The sequence below is a fragment of the Cebus imitator genome, unplaced genomic scaffold (assembly GCF_001604975.1).
Source record: "Cebus imitator isolate Cc_AM_T3 unplaced genomic scaffold, Cebus_imitator-1.0 Scaffold92, whole genome shotgun sequence".
NCBI lineage: Eukaryota > Metazoa > Chordata > Mammalia > Primates > Cebidae > Cebus > Cebus imitator.
This window is the reverse complement of record NW_016107407.1, coordinates 9,365,900-9,376,957: the sequence shown is the minus strand read 5'-3', so window position 1 is coordinate 9,376,957 and position 11,058 is coordinate 9,365,900. Positions and strand designations below refer to the sequence as shown.

The window sequence follows — 11,058 nt, the reverse complement described above, 5'->3', positions numbered from 1 at the left end:
TACAGTCTACTACAGATGGCATAAAAGTTAGATTTTTAAAAATAAGCTAGATATTTAAATCAAACTAGTATCCCCTACAATTGAGGGCAAGTCAAATTAAATAAATGAGCAGCTTTATAAAATGCTAAACTAAAGAAAAAGTATCATCTGTAAAAAAGAAAAAGGAAAAGTTACCAGAGTTCTAACTTCAAGTCAACCCAGGTCCCCTTACAGAAGGTAAAAGTATTCCGGCCAGGAAGAGATTAGAAAATACATGTTGGATTTGATGGTCTTGCCGACAGAGTCAGGTAATGAGACACAGTCAAAATCCAACTCAATGTAAACTGAGTTTCTTTACAGTCCCATAACACATGCCTTTTAGCCGCTAGCCATCTTCTTCTGAGATACCTGAGGAAGTCCCCTTTTATTTTCTTGAGACAGAGTCTTGCTCTGTCACCCAGGCTGGAGTGCAGTGGCACTATTCTAGTTCACTGCAACCTCCAGCTCCCAGAATCAAGGGATTATCCTGCCTCAGCCTCCTTGAGTAGCTGGGATTACAGGCATATACTACCACACCTGGCTAATTTTTGTATTTTTAGTAGAGATGGGATTTCACCATGTTGGCAAGGCTGGTCTCAAACTCCTGACCTCAAGCGATCTGGCCACCTGGTCTTCCCAAAGTGCTGGGATTACAGACATAAGCCACCACGCCTGGCTGAAATCTGTTTTTAGTTTTTATTGGTCACTCTCCAAAGAGGAAGCCACCTGGGGGGTTTCCCCCAACACCATCCTCTCCACTATGGGCTGTGATTCCGTGTTCATGACCCCATGGGTCATTCTCTTCCCCACCTCCCAAAATCTTTCACTGCCACTCCTATGTCTTGAAGCTATTTCTGGAGTGTTCCTCTAACTTCAGGCTTTAATTGTGCCCTGAGGACACCATTTCCACTGCAGCTTTCTCAAAAGACAGTGATTTATTCTCTTAAATTCCAGCAACTTTAAGTTTGAAAGGCGAACTTACTGTTCTCCATGCTCCTCACTGCTACTTGCAAATCATAAATGGCTAATCTTTTTATTAAAAACAAAACTCCAAGCAAATGAGAAAAGCTTTCTCATTTGAGGCTCATGACGCCTGACTAAACAACCCAGTTCTCCTCCTTCTCATTTCAAAACCCTGACACGTGATTCTCTGTCACCTTTTAAGATAAGCTTAAATCCTGTCATCATTCTGTTTGCCTGAAACAGTCATGAATTATAACTCTGTCACCTAGGATGAGTGCAGTGACATGATCGCAGCTTTCTGCAGACTCAAAGTTCTAAGTTCAAGCCATCCTCCCATCTCATCCTTCTGAGTAGCTGGAACTACAGTCACACATACCATACTCAGCTAATTTCTTATTTTTTGTAAAGATAGTCTTGCTGTGTTGTCCAGGGTGGTCTCAAACTCCTGGACTCAAGCAATTCTCCTGCCTTAACCTCCCAAAGTGCTGGGATAACAGGCATGAGCCACTGCACGTGGCCTACAATTGTTCCTTAGCTTCCCATCTACTTGGCAATTTGGTAGTCTCAAACATATCCCGGTCTTGAGACAATAAGTGATGTGGCCACCCCAATCCCGAGTGACATAAACAGTTAGCTGGGATGATGCACATGGCCCCTTAGCCTCTCATGTCCTTGGTCATCTCAGCCACGCAGGCCACGGTCACTCCCTGGACTTTGTCAGCACCCATAAGCTCTCCACCTCCAGAAGCAAGTTCACTCTGTCTAACTTCTGACCACAATAACCCATCCTTCCATCTTCCATCCAAACCTAGTCCTGCAGGAGAGAGGCACAGCCGACAAGATGGCTTCCACCATAATTCATGATTGCCTGTTTTAAGTGGATGCTGAATCTGCCTGGAAATCCCGTTACAGTTTCTGATCCCCTTTCTCTCCCATTCTCTTCAATGACCTTATCAGACTTTCTCCAGCTCCCCAAATCAATGCCTGGCTGATCTCCAAGTTCACTCTCAGCAGATGACCCTGCTTCTGGCAAGGAAAACAGAGGCTTGAGGTTAGATTTCCTTATGTTACAGCCATATGAAAGAAGATCCTTATCTACTCTAAACCCACCATAAAATGGAGGAAGTCTCCTTATCTGGGGCCCATTCATTTACCTACATTTTGGACTCAACCCACTTCCGTCTTGAAAACTTTTCACCATCAATTATTTCTACTCTCTTGTTAATGTCGACTCCTCACACTCATCTCAATTATTCCTGTTTGAAAATCATTTTTTAAGAAAATACATAAAAGGCTGGGTATAGTGGGGCTCGTGCCTGTGATCCCAGCACTTTGGGATGCTGAGGTGGGAGGATCACTTGAGCTCAGGAATTAGAGGCTGCAAGTGAGCTATGATCACACCACTGCACTCCAGCCAGGGCAACAGAGCAAGACCCTGTCTCTAAAAATAAAATAAATAAATAAATAAATGAAATCTTCCTTAATTTCATATCCTCCACCCACTGCCTCCCTGTCCCCTTTCCTCTCTTCACAGGTGATATGGTTTGGCTGTGTCCCCATGCAAATCTCACCTTGAATTGTAATAATCCCCAAATGTCAAGGGCAGGGCCAGGTGAAGATAACTGAATCATGGGGACTGTTTCTCCCATACTGTTCTTGTGATAGTAAATAAGTGTCACGAGTCTGATGGTTTTATAAATGGGAGTTCCCCATACATGCTTTCTTGCCTGCTGCCATGTAAGACATGACTTTGCTCCTTGTTCCCCTTCTGCCATGATTATGAGGCCTTCACTGCCATGCTGAACTGTGAGTCAATTAAACCTCTTTTCTTTATAAATTACCCAGTCTGGGGTATGTCGTTATTAGCAGTGTGAGAACAGACTAATACAATAGGCAAACTATTTACAAGGGCTGCTTTGCTCACCATCTTCATTTCTTCACACCCTGTTCACTCCTCAACCCACTTTGGCCTGCAGCCCATCATGCTATTGCAGTTGGTTTCTGAGGTCACTAACATTGGTAAAGCCAATTACCATGTCTCAGTCTTACTGACTTGTCCTTGCAACATTTCTGGATATTGCTGACCACATCCTCCCACTCTTGTGGCTTCCACAGCACTTTCTCCTAGTTTTCCTCCTACCCCCTTAAAGCTCTTCCTCTGTGTTCTTTGTGGACTCTCTGTCCTCTACTTTAGATGCTGGAGTTCCTTAAGACTTAGCCCTAGGCCTCTGTTTCATCCCACGTCATAGTCTCTCTACGCAATCTCATAAATCACCACCTATATGATTACTCAAAATATGTATCTCTGACTCTGAATCACACTTCTCTGGGCAAAGGATTCTTCTATACAATTCTCTACTTGAAGTCTCCCCTTGGATGTCTTAAAGATTTGTCCAATTCAACTTGCAAACAATAAAACTCACTATTTTCCCCTGCCCAAATACCACTCTTCCAGAGTTCCCATCTTGATAATGGGACTGTCAGCCACCATCATACAAACCTGATTCTTAGGAGTCATCCTTGCCTGCCTGCTCTTCTCCCTCTGCCTATATCCAGCCCTCTCAATCTCTGGCCAACTACCTTCTAAATGTCTCTCAAGTTCACCCATTTTTTCCCATTTCCACTGCTGCCAACCTAGTCAGAACCATTATACAATTGACCCTTGAACAACATGGGTTTGAATTGCATGGGTTCATCTATACTTGGATTTCCTTCTGCCTCTGCCATCCCTGAAACAACAAGATCAACCTCTCCTCTTTCTCCTCCCAGTAAAATTGAGTAACATGAACGAGATGAGGATGAAAACCTTTATGATGATCCACTTCCACTTAAGAAATAGTAAATGTGAGATCAGTCACAGTGGTTCATGCCTGTAATCCCAGCACTTTGGGAGGCCGAGGCAGGAAGATTGCTTAAGGCCAGGAATTTGAGACCAGCCTGGGAAACATGGCAAGACCCATCTTACAAAAAATTATTTAAAATAAAATAAAATTAGCTGGAATGATAGTGCATGCTTATAGTCCCAGTTGCTCAGAAGGCTGACGCCAGAGGATCTCTTGAGCCTAGGAGTTTGAGGCTACAAGGAGCTATGATCTCACCACTGCACTCTAGTCCAGGAACAGAGTGAGACTGTCTCTGGAAATAAATAAATAGAAAATATATTTTCTCTTTGATTTGTTAATAACAGTTTCTCTAGCTTACTTTATTGTAAAAATACAGTATTTAATGCATATAGTATATGTTCATTGACTGTTATCAGTAAGGCTAATAATTGGCTGTGACCAATTATTATTTTAGAAGGACGGTTAACAGCTGCTTGATCATCACCTGACGTTCTTGGTATGGAGTCGGGGGAGCCCTCTCCTGCCCTGCTCATACCTGACTAGCTACCTACTGTAACAGGACAATGCCAGGTTTTAGGGGTACCAAACTGCTGCACAGTTGAAAATCCATGTATAACTTTTGACTCCCCCCAAATTTAACTACTAATGGCCTACTGTTGGCCAGAAGTATTACTGATAACAGTCAATTAACACATATTATGTTATATGTATTTAAATAAATATTCTATTTTTACAACAAAGAAAGCTAGAGAAAAGAAATTATTAAGACAATCATAAGGAAGAGACAATATATTTTCTATTTATTTATCATTTACCCTAATTAATATAGCACCTTGACATGTTGAATATTAATTTGTCTATTGTCTGCTTTCTACCAACTAGAATGCACCAGGCATGAGAGCAGAAATTGTTTCCTCTATTTTCATTGTTCTTAGAAGTGTAGGTGCTTGGGAAATGGCTTCTCATTAAATAAATGACAGAACTATTTGAAACTGCCGAATTAACACATGCATCTAGTTTATGTTTATGTCTCCACCGCCTTCCCCAACATATAAGCCTTTGAAGACACAGCTGCAGAGAAGGGGAGGTTTATTTAACCGCCATTTACAAACCATAACTGACTTTAACTTCTGTATTTTCAGACCTCCCAGCGACTTTCTCTCAGGAAACTCCACTCTCAACTGACAAGTGCTATTTCCAGCCATTCCTTTGCTATTGCACATAGTGAGGCCATGAATGCCCTGTGCCATGTGCATCACTTATTTTCAACAGCAGATCTTTGTAATACACTCCTGGAAGTAGGGTGGCTGGGTCAAAAGGCGAATCCGTACATAAGCTAAATAGATATTGCTCAATTCTCTTCTACGGGGTTCAAACCATTCTGGATTTCTATGAGCAATGCATGTCAGTGTGATTCCTTTACACCCAGCCCACCAACTGAGCGTGGTTAAACGTGGGGAGAGAGGAGGGTGAGGTTACCAACCCGTTGGTTGAGAAACGGCCTCTGCCCAGAGTGCCCTTCCTCCACCCCCACGCGAGAGACAGCTGAACTCCGGCCGGGACGCGGGTGCCGCCTGTCCAGCCCTGCGCTGCGTCCCCTGAGGGCGGGCTGCAGGCGGCCGGGAAGCCTTGCACAACCGGCCTGAAAGAGGAAGCCCAGAAAGTGCTGAAGTAAACACTTAGGCAGACTGTTGCAACATAAATCGGCCTTTCTCTCTGGTGGAACCATCGCTTGGCCCCAAGTCCCTTAGACCCTCATGCGTTGAGGCTGCAAAATGGGTCGATTCGCCAGGAGACGTTCCTGAGAGAAGGGCGCGCACGGCACAGGTAGGGGAGGGACAAGAGAGAAAGGAGCAACGTTTCCCAGAATTTAAAAAGAAAAAAAAATCTTTTCAAGGTGGTTGTGTAGCGGGGGCGGGATAGGGAGAAAGTCAGGCGCAGACTGGATGATTTAGAGAAAGCAGCCCCTAACTCTGAGTCCTTTACGCATACGTTTGTCTGTCCCTCTGTCTCTAACTAGGGGCCCTCCTTGCACCTCGAAGCAAAGCAGATCGGATAGAGCCACACGTCTGCACGCTGCGTGGGAAGGGCAGGGCTGACAGCACTTCCTCCCCGGGGCAGCGACCTGGAGCCCGGGTACGGCCGCCTGCACTGCGCGTCGCTTTCGCGGCCCGAGCCCCGCCGCCTTCCCACACCCCCGCCGCGCCCCGCAGAGCCGTCGAGGTAAGTGGCGCCCCTAGTCTCCGGAGCCCTGTGAGCGCCAGCCCGGGACCCTCGGGGCTGTCACGGGGCCGGTGCGTCAAGCCCATTGGGTCGGATGCCGGGCGCAGCTACAGGCGCTGGCCTCGTGAACGCGCGCCCCCCGCGTGGCCTTCGAGCGCAGCGGGTACCCAGAGTGCCCTCCGCCGATCTCCACACTGGACCCGGCTCGCGAAGGTGGGAGTCTGGGGGCTTGGGGTCAGGCTTGCCTTTGCCCAAGCTGTTGCATCAGATTTGACCTATTTCCTGCCCAGGAAATTGCTACAAGGTCAAACGGGGAACTGGTATGAGCCTTCGCGCGTCCAGAAGGTCGGCAGGTCCGGGAGCCCCAATCTACCCAAATGTAGAGGGATTCTTGAGGGGCGTTCCAGGCACTGTAGATTAAATACCAGTCGCGTGAGAATTTGAATGTGGCTCGTAGTCTGACGCTTCTTAGACTGTTTCCTTCCTCTAAAACTTTTGGACAATTCTTTCTTCTTTTTAAAAATAACTTCTTTCCCCTGAATTATTCTCATTTTCATTTTAAAATACCTTAAAGATACACTTGGACACCAGGCACAAGTTTCACAGAGGTCCAGAGGGCCTTTTACAGCATGGAGGAAACTAGGGTGTCCTAATGTCTCCAAGAACCTCTGCGCGGGTGTCCCGCCAAAGACCTAGCCCAGTGTACCTCTTACTTTCCTTCTAGGAAGGTATTTCATAGCATTCATACTCCTGTGGAAAGTGAAATGTGTTTCCTAAAGCCACTCAGGACTTAGCGGTTCCAAAACAAATTTTGATGTGATCCTTAACGAGACAGAGTACTAAAGTGACAAAAGAAAAAGGCACGTGTGTTGATTATGCCCCCAGTTTGTTTTTTTTGTTTTTTTTTTTTTTGTTTTTTTCTGGTGACATACGTGGTTTAAACGAAGGTGCTGGTACTATTCATTTAAAAATCTGGGTCTCCAGACAGAAATTTCAGAAAGGAAAAGTTTGTCCTTTTTCGTAAACCTAGAGCAGTGATTTTCCCTCTGGAAATACTGGAATACTGGGTGGTACATGGGCCAGGATGATGATGCTGGCTGGCAAAATTAGCAAGGATCTGCCGAGAAAGACTTTGTAACGTCTTCTAGTGATACTTCCTGTCTGCTCAAAGTGTGTTGTGATAAGTCTAAGAAATTTAACGTCATCCTTAAACTATTAATATGTGTCCATAAACTATTAATAATTATTAAGCTATTAATCCTTAAGCTATTAAAAATTACTAATATTTGTGTCTTTCCTGAGCACTTGGGAGGCCTGGGTTCTGGCTCTTAAATCTGGCCCCAGCTAGCTAAGGATGTCCTTGATTAACTTGCATAACTTCTCCCTGGACTTCAGATAACATCAGTAAAGTGAGATGATTGGACTACATTATGTCTGTCCTTGAGAGAGCAACTGAGGAGTTGCTATTATTCTTTGAATTAGTCCCAACTGGAATACTGGAAACTTAGAATTGCTGATCATGAATGTTTTAAAGTGGAGAAAATGATCATAATCATGATAACAGATTTTCTTATATTCTGAAATATCAACATATTTGAGGTCTTTTGTTTCTGAGAAGTTCCTGTAAAAGCACAGTGAGTATCTGGTCTATATGTAAAAAGGCAAATTTCCATCCTATTTGAAAACTGAGAGAATGAAGAACCCAAACTTGAACAGGTCAATATTATATTTTGAAATCCTTCAATTGCTATTTCTCAAGAAATATAACTGTAATATTAATTACTTTATGGCATTAGTTATTTTAAATATTAAACACAGTACTTACTAGGTTTTATAGTATCTATTACATTTTTTATATTTTTATATCCCAAGAATGTACACCAGTTACCCACTATTGATTTACCTTTTTTCACTCATCAATGAAAGTTTTAAATATTTCCATATTATTATTAGAATGAGCTACTTACAAAGTTCATTACCATAAATGTCTATGTTTGATATGCCTCTTTGGATTTTCTTTTAGCCATCTTACTTTTAGAGAGCATTATTATTTTCATTTACTTCTAATTCTCTTCAATTTTATTTATTTTTATTTTTTTTCCCATTTATTTATTTTATTGCATTTTAGGTTTGGGGTACATGTGAAGAACATGCAAAATTGTTGCATACGTACACATGTGGCAGTGTGATTTGCTGCCTTTCTCCCCATCACCTACATCTGGCATTTCTCCCCTTGCTATCTCTCCCCAGCTCCCCACCCCCCACCCTCCCTCCCCTATTTCCCCCCAACTGACCCCCAGTGTGTAGTGCTCCCCTCCCTGTGTCCATGTGTTCTCATTGCTCAACACCCGCCTATGAGTGAGAACATGCGGTGTTTGATCTTCTGCTCTTGTGTCAGTTTGCTGAGAATGATGGTTTCCAGGTTCATCCATGTCCCTACAAGGACCCAAACTCATCATTTTTGATGGCTGCATAATATTCCATGGTGTATATGTGCCACATTTTCCCTATCCAGTCTATCGTCGATGGGAATTTGGGTTGGTTCCAGGTCTTTGCTATTGTAAACAGTGCTGCAATGAACATTCGTGTGCACGTGTTCTTATAGTAGAACGATTTGTAATCCTTTGGATATATACCCAGTAATGGGATTGCTGGGTCAAATGGAATTTCTATTTCTAGGTCCTCAATTTTATTTTAATTATTTTTATTCCTAAAACTTTTTAGTGAGTCCACAAATCTTATAATAAATTGTCTGCATTCCATAGCCTATTGAACCACAATATTTACAATTTTATAGGACCCCATGAGTTTATTTTATGGGGACTAGAGTGATGTTAGGAATTCTCACCTCAAAATAGAACAATTTTTATTAATATAACTGATATTTTCTCAGTAAGAAAATGTATGTATGTGTTTTATATCATTGCTGTCATCTAAGAGGCAAGTCACTTAAACCTGAAGCTTTTATTATAAATTCGGATACATAATAAATGCCAGATTTTAAGGTATAAGGTTGCTATTCTGGATGCATACGGATTTTTTATATGTATTACAGTTTTAATTATCATAAGAAACATGACTTTTAGAGAAAACTGCTAGATATCTGGAACAGTAATCACTAGAGTTCTCTTGAAAAGAGTGGACTATCGTATGAAGGAATGCCATTACACTTATACCCAGTGTAACAGACTAGATAGTACTTGCAGCGTGGCAGGGCAGGCCCTGGGGACAGCTTTGAAGGACTACAGGATGTGACCTGCCACCACTGCATCGTCCTTTCCTAGCCAAATTCTGGCCCCAAAATTTGGACTCCAAAGATGTTGGCTAAATGTGGAGAATGTATTAATTTCCCTTGAGTGGTACCAAGAAAATATCACAAGCCCCTGAGATCCCATTGGCTCCACTGGTCCCAAACTTCAGGCATGAGCAATCAAAGAGGTAACACCACTCCAAGGCATCACATATTCTCATTATTCTACATATTCTGGAGCTTGATTCCATGACTCAGTTTCTAAACATTTCCTGAGCATTGACCATGAACTTGAATCATTAAGACTCATAAGAGCTATTTTCTTTCTTCCCTGTCAACTCAGTTTTCTCTTTGATCATCACATGGTAATAGTAAATAATAATTATTATAATGTTTACTTATAAATACTACCGGGCCTGTAGTAACTAATTTAGATGTGTCATCTCGTTAATCCTCACATCAAGATGAAAACAGGGAGAGGTTAAGAAACTTACACAGGAATTAAGAAACAGAGCTGTTGTTTGAACTGGGCCATTCTGATAGTAGCACCCTTGAAAAAACATGGAGGCTTTCTGCAATGAGTTTATAGTCTGGAAGAGGAGATGTGACTAGGCAGTTAGAATTCCATGTGTAATCAGACTTGTGTGCTGTAGGGCTACATATCGGGGTCCCTACAACCAACCAGGGTCGAGGAGAAGCAGGAATAGAAGGAAACCAAGCCAAGAACTTGTCATGTTATTGTGGGAAAACAAGACATTATAATCAACTTTGTAGCTATTATCTTTACATGTGTCTTGAAAAAAGAATCTGCTTTGTCAGCAATCTTGTGTTTTTGTTTTTGTGTTTATTATATTCTAATCCCACATGATAGCTGGCTAGACTGATTAAATCAACAAAGCAGTGAGTTTAACATTTGTTTTCAATTCTGCTGGGGATCTTTTTGATTTTGTCTCATATCACAGAATCATCAATGAGATGGCTGTGGGCTGGGATGGGGTATAAATGCTAAATCACACAGCAATTACGCTTCTGCAAACCTACCGAAAGGTTTACATTCAAAGAGCTACATCATATCAAGCTGAAGAAAAATAAAAATTGATATTAGAACAAGTGAATTATGACTAGATTTATTTCTTCCTTCACTTTTTATGAAATGTTTCATATATATAAAAGATGATGTGTATATGTAAATCACGACAAATAATAATAAAGCCAACATCTGGATACCTATCACCCAGCTTGAGAAGTAGAAGATTTACCAAGGCATTTCCTGGTATCTTTCCAATAACATTTCCTCATTTCCCAGCTAGATGTAATCATTATTCTGAATGTACTAATTTTTAAAAAGCATTTAGGAAGCATGTACATACATTTGTAAAGGATAGTGTCAAACTGGGGATTAGAGAACACTGGGATGGCAGACTGGAGTTAGGTTCCCAGTTGACTCTGAGTGGTCACAAGTAGAGTGTGCTGTTCACTAAAGACAGCTTACTTTAATTGAATAGCACAAAAACAACGCGTATTAGAAATAATTAAGAGTAAGTACCACAGAAATTGTGCTATCTTAGACACTGATAAAATGACCAAGAATCATCAGTAAAGAACTCTGATTTTTAAGTCAAATAAAGAACTTGTGGCCGGGCAAGGTGGCTCATGCCTGTAATCCCAGCACTTTGGGAGGCCAAGGCAGGCAGATCACCTGAGGTCAGGAGTTCGAGACTAGCCTGACCAACATGGTGAAACTCTGTCTCTACTAAAATA

At 42.2% G+C, this 11,058-nt stretch overlaps 1 protein-coding gene across 1 annotated transcript in view; it reads left to right on the top strand.

The window, feature by feature from the left end:
• Positions 1-5,355: 5,355 nt before the first annotated feature.
• LOC108309272 (amyloid beta precursor protein binding family B member 1 interacting protein) overlaps positions 5,356-11,058 on the top strand; it is a 117,405-nt gene continuing 111,702 nt past the window's right edge. The window contains exons 1-2 of the mRNA XM_017535514.2: positions 5,356-5,651; positions 5,845-6,047. The gene's annotated coding sequence lies outside the window, so the exon portion shown is untranslated. The remainder of the gene's footprint in view (positions 5,652-5,844; positions 6,048-11,058) is intronic.